At 43.8% G+C, this 13,242-nt stretch overlaps 1 protein-coding gene across 1 annotated transcript in view; it reads right to left on the reverse strand.

The window, feature by feature from the left end:
* Positions 1–13,242, reverse strand: part of LOC311063456 (protein NLRC3-like) — a 621,663-nt gene that overhangs the window by 431,950 nt on the left and 176,471 nt on the right. The window lies entirely within an intron of this gene.

The raw sequence follows: 13,242 nt of genomic DNA on the forward strand, positions 1-13,242 counted from the left end.
GTCTCCGGCATTGAGTGACTGAATCACTGCTCCGCTGGTGCTGTCTTCGCTTCGCGTGGCATTATTTCCCTTGACTTGATAAGTGCTGACTTGAAGAACGCCATTCTTCCTCAGCATGGCCCCGGAGTAGAAAGTAGTGTAGCCGATTGTTGTGAAGGTGAACTGGTACACTCCCTTCAGTGGAGCAGTGAAGATACCTGATAGACACATCACCAGCAATATTGAATCATTAGGCAATATGGAATCATTGTGTCTGTGTGTGTGTGTGTGTGTGTGTGTGTGTGTGTGTGTGTGTGTGTGTGTGTGTGTGTGTGTGTGTGTGTGTGTACATTAACCTCTATTTTTCAACAAAAGGAATAAAGGGCGAACCAAGTTGGAGCCAAAGGTAAAGTGAAGTTTACTAAGTATTGACGGTTTAGGTGGTTAAATGTCTGAAATGATGAAACTAATGTCAAAAAAGTCTATGTATTTATCTATGAAATCTATGAAGTTTAATCTGCAACACAATTTTACATATTATGTATTGGGGTCCCCTGCTTCATCTCTTTCTCAGCTAAGGGGTCCTTGGCCTGAAAAACGTTAAAGACCAGTTCACTGAGGCTGTGATTTTTCAGCTGGCTCTCGGTACCTGTGGCAGGGTTGTAGGCATTGTTGTGGTTGATGAATACATTCGGGAACACTATGGTTTGGGAAACACCGGGTCCAACTAACAAATGATCCGTTCCTCCCAACGACGCTGAAAAGGCCACCTTCGGATGAACTGAGAACAAAAGAGAAAGAGAGCAGGGATAAAATATTACAATTTCTCATCACTTAACACTCCATTTCTTTTGACATTTGACATAATTTCAAGTTTGGTTAATCCATGAATCAGTTCAATCAATCAATACTCAATAGCATTCAAATAATCTAATCCTATGTTGCTCTGATAAGAGCAATGATCACCTGTGTGTTAAACGCTGCTATAACACTGCTGTCGAGGACCGATGCACTTGCAGCACCCTAGTCCACTGTCATTCCTGTGCGACCTTGGGTTCGGGAGGTAGGGGTCTACGACCACTTGCGATTCCAGTCAATAGGAACACAATGGGAGGGGGGGGGGGGCATCAGCAAATGACAGCCCGTTCCTATTGGCTGTCTAAGAACACCCACCGAGTTTGGGGCCTTTAGGATGCTGGGACCTGGAGTTATGGCTGTTTAAAGCCCAGCCAATAGGACTACAGAGGGGGCGGGGCTTAAGCCATTACAGCCCGTCCCTATTGGCCGTCTAAGAGCACCTACCAAGTGGCTGGGCCCCTGGGTGCCACACGTGGTCCCTAGTGTCACTATTCTGATGGCAGACCCCTGACCAGTGTTGGTGCGGAGCGGATTCGGAGCAACGGTGTGCCTTGCAGCTCCTTATGTTATGTCTGTGCAGTCCACCCACCGTCCATCTGTTCGCCTATACCGTCCATTGACCCTCTAGGCAATTTTAATATAGAATTCATATCATTTATGTAATTATTTGTAACAAGACACAACACTGTTAACTTAGCATCTCTCTTGATTGAACACATTAAGACATATCTAGTAAAAAGGCTTCACTGGATGCTTTGGGTTAATGCCCCACTGCACAGTGAGCACAACATGATCTACAGCTGAGCATTAAAACTAGCTGTGGTAAAATGATAATAGCCACTTAAGACATCATATGCACGCAGCATGCACCAAATGCACAAATTGTACTTTAACTAATTCATCTATTTATGTAAGATACTGTATGTCTCACCAGCATACCGCTGTGTGTGGAAGATAACATCCACACACGCAGTCCCATTAAAAACTCTGTTACACCTGTAGCCAATTAAAGCAAATAACGTGCGAGCGGCATATGTTAGCCTCTGCATTGTAAAAGCCGTTTGCGCTGAGTGTACAAATGGAAGCAAATGTACCCTTACCGGTCTGTAACTCTGAGAGTGTACAAATGGAACCAAATGGCCCCAGGGTTAACACATTGACTGCCATTGATTTCAGATTTTTTGCAGTAGACAGCCAGAGATTTTTCAATGAAAAAACAAAAGTACTCAGGAGCCGAGATACATAATTTTTAAGTTTTAAGTTAACAAGGAAGTGGATGGGAGTCTAAATCTTCGAAAAATCATATCTCCTTGGTCTTTGGGTCAAATTATTATTATTATTATTTTTTTTTTCAATAAAACGCAGATCTGCGTCTTTGGCAGCCAAGTGATGGTATTCAATAGAACGCAGATCTGCGTTTTTGGCAGCCTTTAAGTAAGGTTAAGTAAGTTCCCGAGAATAAGATACACATATGGCGGAGTCAAACCGCCAAAATAAAAATATTCATTAAAAAAATATGGGCCTTCGAACGAACGGACAACTTCCGGGTACTCGGGGGAGCAGGGCATACCACGCTGCTCCGTCACTTTAACTCCGCATCTTCCTAATGGGTAATTAAAAAAGGCCATTTATGATATAAGAATTTTGGAAAATCTTAAAAAAGTTGAATGCCGTTGAAGAGGTGTGATTATTGTCGTCCTGGACATCCCGGACGTGTCCGTCCGTCATTCATGACGCCGGATGCCACTATAGGCATCTCCTTCTTCTGACAGCTCTCAACATAGACCTTTTCAGTATAGACGAATCCACAGACGCGCTGCCTGTAGCTGCCTGTAGGCCATTGCTGCGGTGTCGCGTCCGCCGAGCGTTGACCCCGCAGCAATGGCTGCGCGCAGGGCAGCGCTCCGTGGATTTGTGTATAGCATTGGCAAATATTTTCACAACTATAACACAATTGAATTGTGACAAAGTAGAGGCCATTGTGTTACTCCCCCTTTAAAAGGTTAAAGCTCTATATTTGAAGAGAGTGGTGCCTTTCATGAGTTCATTTCATTAAGCTATTATTAGCCTAAGACTGCTATAAATTAACTTTATTTTGGTAGAAACATCTTTTAAATATTTTAACTCGCTTAAGCTACTTTTAAGGACTTAAAGTATGTTTACTCAAATTGTAGATCGGTCGTTTTAGTGTGTGTGTGTCTGTGTGTGTGTGTGTGTGTGTGTGTGTGTGTGTGTGTGTGTGTGTGTGTGTGTGTGTGTGTGTGTGTGTGTGTGTGTGTGTGTGTGTGTGTGTGTGTGTGTGCGTGCGTGCGTGCGTGCGTGCGTGCGTGCGTGCGTGCGTGCGTGCGCACACACTATTCGTTTTTCCACACATATTCCACACATATTCGTTTTTCCACTATTTTGACTTCTAGATTACATAGGATCATGTGTGAATGTGTGTGCGCAAGTATTTTTACTCAATGTTTTAATTTTCTTGTGCTTTGACTTAAATTAGTTACTTGTTACAGACTTTGATGACTTTAAAGTATTTTTTACTAATTTTAAGTACTTTAAAATGTTTTTACTGACTTTTACATGTTTTTAACTCATTTTACTATTTTTACTCATTTTATTATTATTATTATTTTTAATCATTTTAAGTATTTTTTACTTACTTACTACTCTGCCCTGTGGCTCTTGGTCACTATAAATAAAACTGTCCATACAACTTGACTGAGTGTAAATGTCCTCTGGTCTCCTGTGTGCAGCTACCGTCTGTTTGATGAACAGAAGGACGTATTGATCCTGGTGTTTCTGGAGGACATTCCAGACCACCAGTTGTCTCCCTACCTACTATCACATGAGGAGGCTGGTGAAGAGACACACCTACCTGAGCTGGCCCCAGGCTGGACAACACCCTGGACTGTTCTGGCAGAACCTACGCAGAGCTCTGGACACACCTCACACTGACCTGGGTAACTGGGTTTGAATGAATAATCTGATATTTCATGTAATTATTATGTTTGATTATTATGTTTAACTTGATTATTATGTTTAACTACTTGTTTATTATTTTTTAGGTGAGAACCCTTTATAAGCCCTTTATGGGTTTCTTTTTCTCACCTGCACTTATTTCTGTATTGTTTTTTAATAATGTTACCTTTGTAATGTTTATTATTGTGCGAATAAATAAATCAAAAATAAACCAATACTCTTGCCACCTCTGGTTACATTATGTTTGTAGGCCTAAAAGAAAAAAAAAAAGACAACCATGATTTTTTTTCCATGCAGCAAACACAATATTTATATAAATGACTAACAGGACTAATACATTTAAATGACTATGAATAGCTAATGTCTTTAATACATTTATATGTCTATGAATAGCTAACATGTCTAATAAATTAACATGACTATGATTGAGAGATGTAGTCTCACTCACCAACAAATGGAACTCTGAACTCTCACAATGGCTTCATGTCAACCATCTCAGCCTGCTTTTATATTGTTTTTTATTGCATGCTTTGCAGAAAGTAAAAGCCTCTCCCTTAAAAGGTCCCTTAATTCCAGGTGACATTGCGATAGTATCGGTTGAGCTATTAAACTATTTAAAGTCTATTAATAAGCCACATCAAGGAACTGTAAATGATACAGCCAACATTCACCCCATACTTGGTATGGGGTATATCTATTTGCCAGTGGCTATTAAAGGTAATCACTGCTGACTGCATCAAAATAATCTCTATAACTTGGAGGGCAAGGGTGTTGGGTTTCTTCACTATGTCTTGTCAAACACATTTGGAATAGGTTAATATTAAGTGGTGGATAGTACAATAAGTACATGTTGCTGGTGATAGCCTACTGACATACAGTACATACATACTTTGTATGTAGGCATGTCTGACATGTCTGGCTGGGATAAAGGTTTGGCCCTTGCCCTCTAATATCAGCCTATAATAAAGTGACATAATGCAATGATATTTTCATACCCTTGTACTTGTCACATTTCATTTCAGCAAATCAAATGATTAATTAACAGACTATGTAATGTATTGCACACTCAGCCTCTCCCACACAGCTGATACAGTCCAAGTTGTCACAGATTGCAAATCAAATCAAGCAGATACAAAAATACTCATATCAACGCATGTGTGTGTGCTCTCTCGCAGTCTTGCACGCACAAACGCACGCACGCACACACACACACACACACACACACACGCACACTCTCATGCACGCACGCACGCACGCAAGCACACGCACAGACGCACGCACGTACGCAAGCACGCACGCACGCACACGTACACACACACACACACACACACACACACACACACACACACACACACACACACACACACACACACACACACACACACACACACACACACACACACACACACACACACACACACACACACACACACTTACTTGCTTATGGCAGTCCATCGGTGTCGATCATGACTTCATATCTCCCGGGGTAAAAGGGGGTTTTCAGTGCTTGGTGCGCTCGTGCCACCTCATGTGGCTGTGAAGACCAATTGCTGATCCACAAACTTTTCCACACGTGGGGCAGGTGTGTGTCGAACCTGGTTGGACAGTCCTTGCAGCGCGCTCATGCCGCTGTCTGCGCTTCTCTGCACGTCTCAGGGATGTCTTCTCCTCCAGGTGGGAGACACCCGAGAGGCATGAGGAACACCACTGTGTCTCTATCTGCTGCTATCCTTTCCAGGTTCGAGGGTGGTATGTTACAGTTTTTTAATAGCACCTTCATGTGGTCCTCGTAGCGCTTTTGTTGCCCTCCTGCAGATCTCTGGCTGGATTGGAGTTGGCTGTAGAGGACCTGTCGAGGTAGACGAGCTGTAGGCATGCGAATCACACGGCCTAGCCAGCGGAGCTGTCTGTGTGCAAGAAACACGTCTATGCTGGATGAGTTGGTGCGATCATAGATCTCTGCATAGGTCATGTGGTGCTCCCATGTGATGCCCAGAATCCTTCTCAGGCAGCGGATGTGGAAAGCCTCCAAAGATCTAATGTGCCGTCTGTATGGTGTCCAAGCTTCAGAGCCATACAGTAGTGTGGACACACATACTGCCTGGTACACTGCTGCCTTGGTTGATGCCTTCAGGTTCTCGTTGGTGAAGACCCGTGACCTTAGGCGACCAAACGCGGCGGAGGCAAGGTTGATGCGGGATTGAATGGCTGCGTCGACGTTGCAACTGTCTGAGAGGATGCTGCCGAGGTATTTGAAATGCGGTACCGTTTCCAGAGGGGTGTTGTCAATGTGAAAGACCGGTGTGGGAATTTGGGTAGAGCTTGATTGGTGGACTATTTGTGTCTTTTTGATGTTAAAGGAATTCCGGTCATTTTAAGTGTTATGTTTGATGTGTGTCAAATCACTTACCAACGTAGAAATGAAAATCGCGTTACTCCACAGATCCCCCTGTCGACCCCCACCGTTGGCATAATAGGAGTCGCCCGCATAGCAGCAATTCGCCTATTTTAACAAATGTAAAGTCTGTTTTTTTCTCCTAGTACTCATTGTGGAGTCCCATGATAACGTAACAGGCGCTAAAACTCCCGACAAGCTAACGGCTAATAACAGAACGAGCTAACGCTGGGGCTGCTTATCTCTCTGCATGGCAGCCCCAGGTTGCCAGGTCGGGAGAGAAACCGGCAACCACATCAAACATAACACTTAAAATGACCGGAATTCTCCTTTAACCTGAAGACCGACAGCTCTGTAAGTGGCAGCTACCACATTGAGGGCATGCTGAAGGGAGGAGTGCGCAATCAACGTGCAGTCATCAGCGTACTGGAGTTCGCAGATTTGGAGGCAGTAGTCTTGGTGTATGCCTGGAGGCGGCGCACACACACACACACACACACACACACACACACACACACACACACACACACACACACACACACACACACACACACACACACACACACACACACACACAGAGAGATCGGGTTGCAGAGAGAGAAAGAGAGAGAGAGAGAGAGAGAGAGAGAGAGAGAGAGAGAGAGAGATTTTGATTTTTAAAAGCTCTTTATTAAAACCACTCCTTTCCAGTTCAGCTCATAGCATTACAAAAGTTAACCAATTCAGCTCTCAAAATCATAGTTACACAAAACAAAAACAACAAAAATAAAAAATATAACCTTCCACTAGAAACAAAGAACCAGCTCTCCCTCTTCCTGTGGTAAGCACAACACCCCCTCAATAGCCCAGATGTTATTGAACCCTTCCAGATCATTTGTTAACTTATAGTAAGCATGCTCAACCCTAAGTCGGGCAGCTACCATCCCTGTTAAAACCTGCACTGGATCTGTAGACCCTTCGCCCTTTATCTTATTTCTCCTCATGATCCAGATTGCAAGTTTAGCCATTCCAGACATAAAATTGAGCAGTGTATGTACAATCTTTTTTGCTGCAGAATACTTTGGACCAAAAATGAATTGTTCAAACGAAAAAATCACACCTAATCCTGAAAACCACAACTTTACCAAATCAAAGACACCCCCCAGCCTTGAACACCCAACAAATAAATGTTCAAGTGTTTCTGGTTGTGGACAGAAAGGACAGCCCACCCCTATACTTGGATCCAGGTGTGCTAGGTGTCTATTAGTGGCAATAGCCCCATGCACAATCCTCCATTGAAGGTCACCTGCCCGCTTGTCAACTGGCCGTTTGTACAAAGACCTCCAGCATCCCTTCGGGGAAGAGTGCGGGTCAAAAACCCCAGTCCACCTCGATGCTCTAATTCCTGTCAGAGAGCGTACATACGACACCTTAACACAAATTCGATAAGCTTCTTTCTTTTCCATTTCTCTGAATTCCCCCAGCTTTGGGGTTTTGAAAGAGAGAAACTGGTCTTCCCCCTCCTGCCACTCCCCAACAGCAGGAGTGACAGTTAGAGATGGAAAACTGTACTCACACTCATCATCCCATTGGTCAGAATAGGTACGATTTTCGGCAAACACTCTTAGGGGCTCTGACAAGGAAACACAGACCTCTCGAACGATCCTGGATAAGACCCTGGAGGATCTGATGTTGGCCATCTGTCCCAGAACCTCTACAGATGTCTGTGTGGCCTTTAACAGGTGTCCCAGCTTAACACAGCCAGCCTCTCGTAGAGCAGCCCTCAGGCTTGGTGACGACAGCGTTTCTGTCTTTAGATAGTCATTGAAGAACAGTGGTTCCTCAAAAATCCACATTCCAGGTAGACCGCCAGGGTCCCTGGTGGCCTGAAGAACCTGCCATGCCTGAAGAACTGCAACATAGAACGGTGTAAGTCCTGTAATATCCGCCTCATTCAGGTTCAGTAGGAACAGCTGTTTGTCATATCCCAAACGACCAGCCTTCCTTAGTATTAAACTGGCTGTACCCAGCCACCGTGCCCCACAGTCATACAGGAGTCTCTGGCCTGCTTCGAGCCTGAAGGCCATCACTCGCGAGGAAATGTCTATCAGGCCTTGTCCTCCTTCCTCCACTGGAAGATACAGAGCTGCAGCCCTTATCCAATGCTGCCCAGTCCAGAAGAAGTCTATTATCTGTCTTTGTATTTCCTCTATTAAGCCCCTAGGTGAAGGTAGAACAATTAATCTATGCCAGAGCATCGAGGCAACTAGGTTGTTTGCAACCAAGACCCTCCCCCTATAGGATAGCTGAGGTAGGAGCCATTTCCACTTTGACAGCCTAGCACGCACCTTCTCCACTAAGCCCTCCCAATTCTTTTCCCGATATTCTTCTGATCCTAAATGAACTCCCAGGAACTTCATCCCCTGCTGTCCCCACTGTAAACCTCCAGGCAAACTGGGGGGTGCCTCCTCCCTCCAGCGCCCCACCTGTAGGGCCTCACTCTTTTCCCAGTTCACCTTAGCCGATGAGGCTCTTTCGTACATGTTTAGACAGTATTTTATTCCCTCTACATCCCCCTGGTTCTTAATGAAAATGCTTACATCATCGGCATAAGCTGAGACAACATAAGGAGGACTCTGGGTTAGTCCAGGTAGGGATAAACCACTAAGTCTTCTCCTAAGTTGGCATAGGAGTGGTTCTATAACAATACTGTAGAGTTGACCTGATATGGGACACCCCTGTCTGATACCCCTACTAACCGTTATAGGTCTGCTCAAACCGCCTCCCACCTTAACCATGCAACTTGCTTCCTCATACAGTAGACCTACCCATTTTGAAAAATTCTTCCCAACACCAAATGCATTCAAAGTGGAGAAAAGAAAGCCATGATCTACTTTATCGAAGGCTTTTTCTTGGTCTATTGATAAGATCCCGACATTTATATCATATGATTTACACACATCCAACACATCTCTAATCAAAAACAAATTGTCCATTATAGTTCTTTCAGGTACACAGTACGTTTGATCTGGTTGTATTAATACTCCAAGATGGTCTCTCAGTCTATTAGAAAGTGCCCTTGAAAGCACCTTGTAATCCGAGCATAATAATGCCACAGGCCTCCAGTTTTTTAAGAGGGCCAAGTCCCCTTTTTTTGGGAGGAGCGATAGAACTGCCCTCCTACATGAAGATGGCAGTAAACCCTTTTTGTAAGAGTCCATCATTACTTCATGAAAATCATGTCCCAGACATTCCCAAAAAGCCCTATAGAACTCAGTGGGTAGCCCATCAATCCCTGGTGCACGCCCAGAAGCTAGCTGTCCTACGGCCGTGGTTAGCTCCTCAAAGGACAGGTCTTTATCCAGATCTTTTCTCTCCCTAGGAGTGAGCTTAGGTAGTCCTTCCAGTAGTTCTAACTGGCACTGCTCCTCACAGGTCTCAGCTCCAAACAGGGTTGTATAGAAGTTTACAGCCTGTCTCCTCATCTCACCAGAGTCTGTAGTAATCCTACCATCAGGCATTCTCAGACAGGACATCTGCTTCCCCTTTGCTTTCTGCTTCTCCAGGTTGAAAAAGAAAGAGCTTGGGGCATCCATGTCCTTAATTGATACAAAACGAGCTCTGACGAGGGCTCCTTTCACTCTCTCCCTCATGAAAGAGCTGAGCTCCAGTCTTTTCTTTTGAAGCAAAGTCTCATCATCAGATCTTGTATTGGGGTGTAATTCACTTTCAATGTCCCTTATTTCCATTTCCAGTTTTTTAATTGCTTCCCTAGTATTAAGTGTTGTGTAAGATGTGTACTGTTGACAGAAAACACGTGTCTGAGCTTTTCCTATTTCCCACCACATACTCAAAGATTCAAAATCACTCTTTTTCTGAGCCCAAATTGACCAAAAAGTTTTAAAATTCTCACAAAAAGTTGTGTCCTGAAGCAATTTTGTGTTAAAGTGCCAATAATTTGTTACCTTTTCACCAGAGGAAAAACTCAAACATATGGTAGTTATATGATGATCACTGAACCCCACTGGACTAATACAGCTACTAATCAGCTGACCTCTGAGCCCTTCTGATATGTATATCCTGTCCAGTCTAGCTGTGCTCACTCTGTTATCCACAATCCTGATCCATGTGTACTGCCTTACTGTTTCATTTTGTATTCTCCATGCATCTACTAATTCTAAATGACTAATTGTACTTTTTAGACTAATTGATGACTGTAAATGTGGCTCCTCACTCATTCTGTCCTGTGTTAAGTCAATCGTGCAGTTCCAATCTCCACCAATAATTTTGAGGTCTTGATTCTTGCCCAACTCATCTTTCAATTTGTTGAACAGACATAACCTCTCTGTGCCTTGGTTTGGTGCATAAACATTAACTAGACAGAAAATACACCCTTCAACCTCTGCTCTAACTATTGCTACCCTTCCCTTTACAAGCTCTTCCTTAGATATAATTTTCACATTCAACTTTTCTGAAAAAAGAACTGCAACGCCTCCACTGACATTACTACCATGACTTAGAAAAAAAGACCCTTTCCAAAACAGGCCCCAATCTGCTGCATTTTCCTCATCACTATGAGTTTCCTGCAAAAAAAAGTATATCAATTTTCTTCTGCTCCACTACCTCTGCTATTAATGCCCTCTTTTGCCTATCTCTCCCTCCATTCATGTTCAAAGAGCCTATCTTAAGCCCCCCCATCAGAAAACAAGAGTAGAGGAAAAAAGAAAACAGTAGATACTGTATAAGCTCAAGAAAGAGCAAGACACCTTGTGATACATGATCATCTTAACTACTTGCGTAACGAGGCTTTAGCAGCCTTCCTTTATTTCCCCTTCTTATTGGGATTCACTTTTCTCAAGGAAGTTATTAACTTCCTTAATCTATACCTCTTTCTTTTATCTAACAAGTCATAACCTACCACCTTCTGTAAAATGTTAACAGTCTTTATAAACTTTTCCTCATCAGGAAAATGGTCCTTTACATTCACAGTTTGGCCAAATGTCTCATCCAAAAAATTGTTTATTTGCTCTAAAGAATACAGGTCAGTACCTATACTCTTCATTTCAACTTCATTTGCACTCTCTGGCTCACTTTCATATTCTCCACCATCCATTTCCATGTCACTGTCCAGCTGACTGTTTGGTAACGGAGTATTCTCTCCTGCTGTCACTATTTCACTGTCCAATTGGCTGTTTGGTAACGGAGTATTCTCTCCTCCTGTCACTTTTTCACTGTCCAATTGGCTGTTTGGTAACGGAGTATTCTCTCCTCCTATCACTATTTCACTGTCCAATTGACTGTTCGGCAACGGAAAATTGGGCAGTGTATGTGCAATTGTTTTTACTGCAGAATACTTTGGACCAAAAATGAATTGTTTTGACAATGGAGTGCTCTCTCCTGCTGTCACTACATCACTAAGCAGCCCCTCCCCTTTAGCACTTGTAGACGCAACCTCGTTATCCACAGGAATAACCGCGGCCTCTACTCTTATTTGTGAGTCTATCATCTGTGAAGACTGACTCACATTTTCAACCTCATCTGCTGATCCTTGTGTCTCACCATTCTGTTCTATCACTACCTGCTCATCTGTTGCGTTAACATTACCAGGGGGCGGGGCCACAACAGCCCTCGGCTCTGCCTGTCCAGCGGCCGTCCCATCATCTCTCTTTTTCTGTGGACACGCGTTGCGCTTGTGTCCAACACGCCCACACTCAAAACATTTCATGCTACCTCCATTTGCATAGACCATATAATAACTATTTCCATGTTTCACTTTGAATGACACCTCCAGCTCTTGTGTAGGAGAGTCAAGGAACATATAAGCCTGTCTGCGAAGTGACTGGACATGTTTTAACTTCTCATCTTTGAACCCGAGGCTTAACACCTTAAGTGGGCTTGCAAACTTGCCGAAGCGCTTGAGTTCTTGTTCCAACATCTCATTTGGAATAAACGGTGGTACACCCGAGACTATAACTCGCGTGGAAGGTGCATAAAGTGGGGAAACCTGCGAAAAAACGTCACCTATAAAGACGCCACTCGCAACAAGTTGATTCACAAGCCTCTCCTCCTTCACAAACACAATGACACCCTTGTTCATGCGCGATGCATATTCAAGATTAGCGTGTTCAATCTGTTCTCCGACAGCCAACAGCACCTGTTCTAACGTCACGTTAGGCTCAGGTACCAACCGAACTCCATGACGAACGGACAGAGACGGCGTCTCGAAAGACGCCATCTCTCCCCTTATGTTTTTAGCCTAAGTTACTAACAACTTGTGCCACTCCACAATCCAGCAAAATAAACAATAAAAAGATAACCTTACCTGATCATGCGACAAAGCAGGGAAAATGACAAGTAGAAACCAAAAAAAAGAAACAAATCCCGAGGCTCTCACTCATACAAACACTACTCACACACACGCTCCCACCGTGCTCCCAACAGCATGCAGAGAGAGAGAGAGAGAGAGAGAGAGAACTGAAGTTGTTAATACCCTCACACACACACACACACACACACACACACACACACACACACACACACACACACACACACACACACACACACACACACACACACACACACACACACACACACACACACACACACACACACACACACACACACACACACACACACACACACACACACACACACACACACACAGAGAGAGAGAGAGAGAGAGAGAGAGAGAGAGAGAGAGAGAGAGAGATCGGGTTGCAGAGAGAGAAAGAGAGAGAGAGAGAGAGAGAGAGAGAGAGAGAGAGAGAGAGAGAGAGAGAGGTTAGTACTGTATGTATGTTAGCTACAGAGAGAGAGAGAGAGAGAAAGGTTAGTACTGTTTGTATGTTGGCTACACTCTAACATAAGCTTGATAGATAGATACAGTACAGTAGCATAACAAGTTGTAGGCTACTTGTCTTAGGTCTATAGGATTATGGTTATGATTAAGTCTGTAAAGTACTGAGTACTTTTAAGCCCACTCCACACCAATGATTTGCCATGCAACTCCTTGCAGCATGCAGCTATTGCAACAACTTGCAACCATTATCGCCAAT

Source organism: Gymnoscopelus microlampas (assembly GCF_963454915.1).
Source record: "Gymnoscopelus microlampas genome assembly, chromosome: 16".
Classification (NCBI taxonomy): domain Eukaryota; kingdom Metazoa; phylum Chordata; class Actinopteri; order Myctophiformes; family Myctophidae; genus Gymnoscopelus; species Gymnoscopelus microlampas.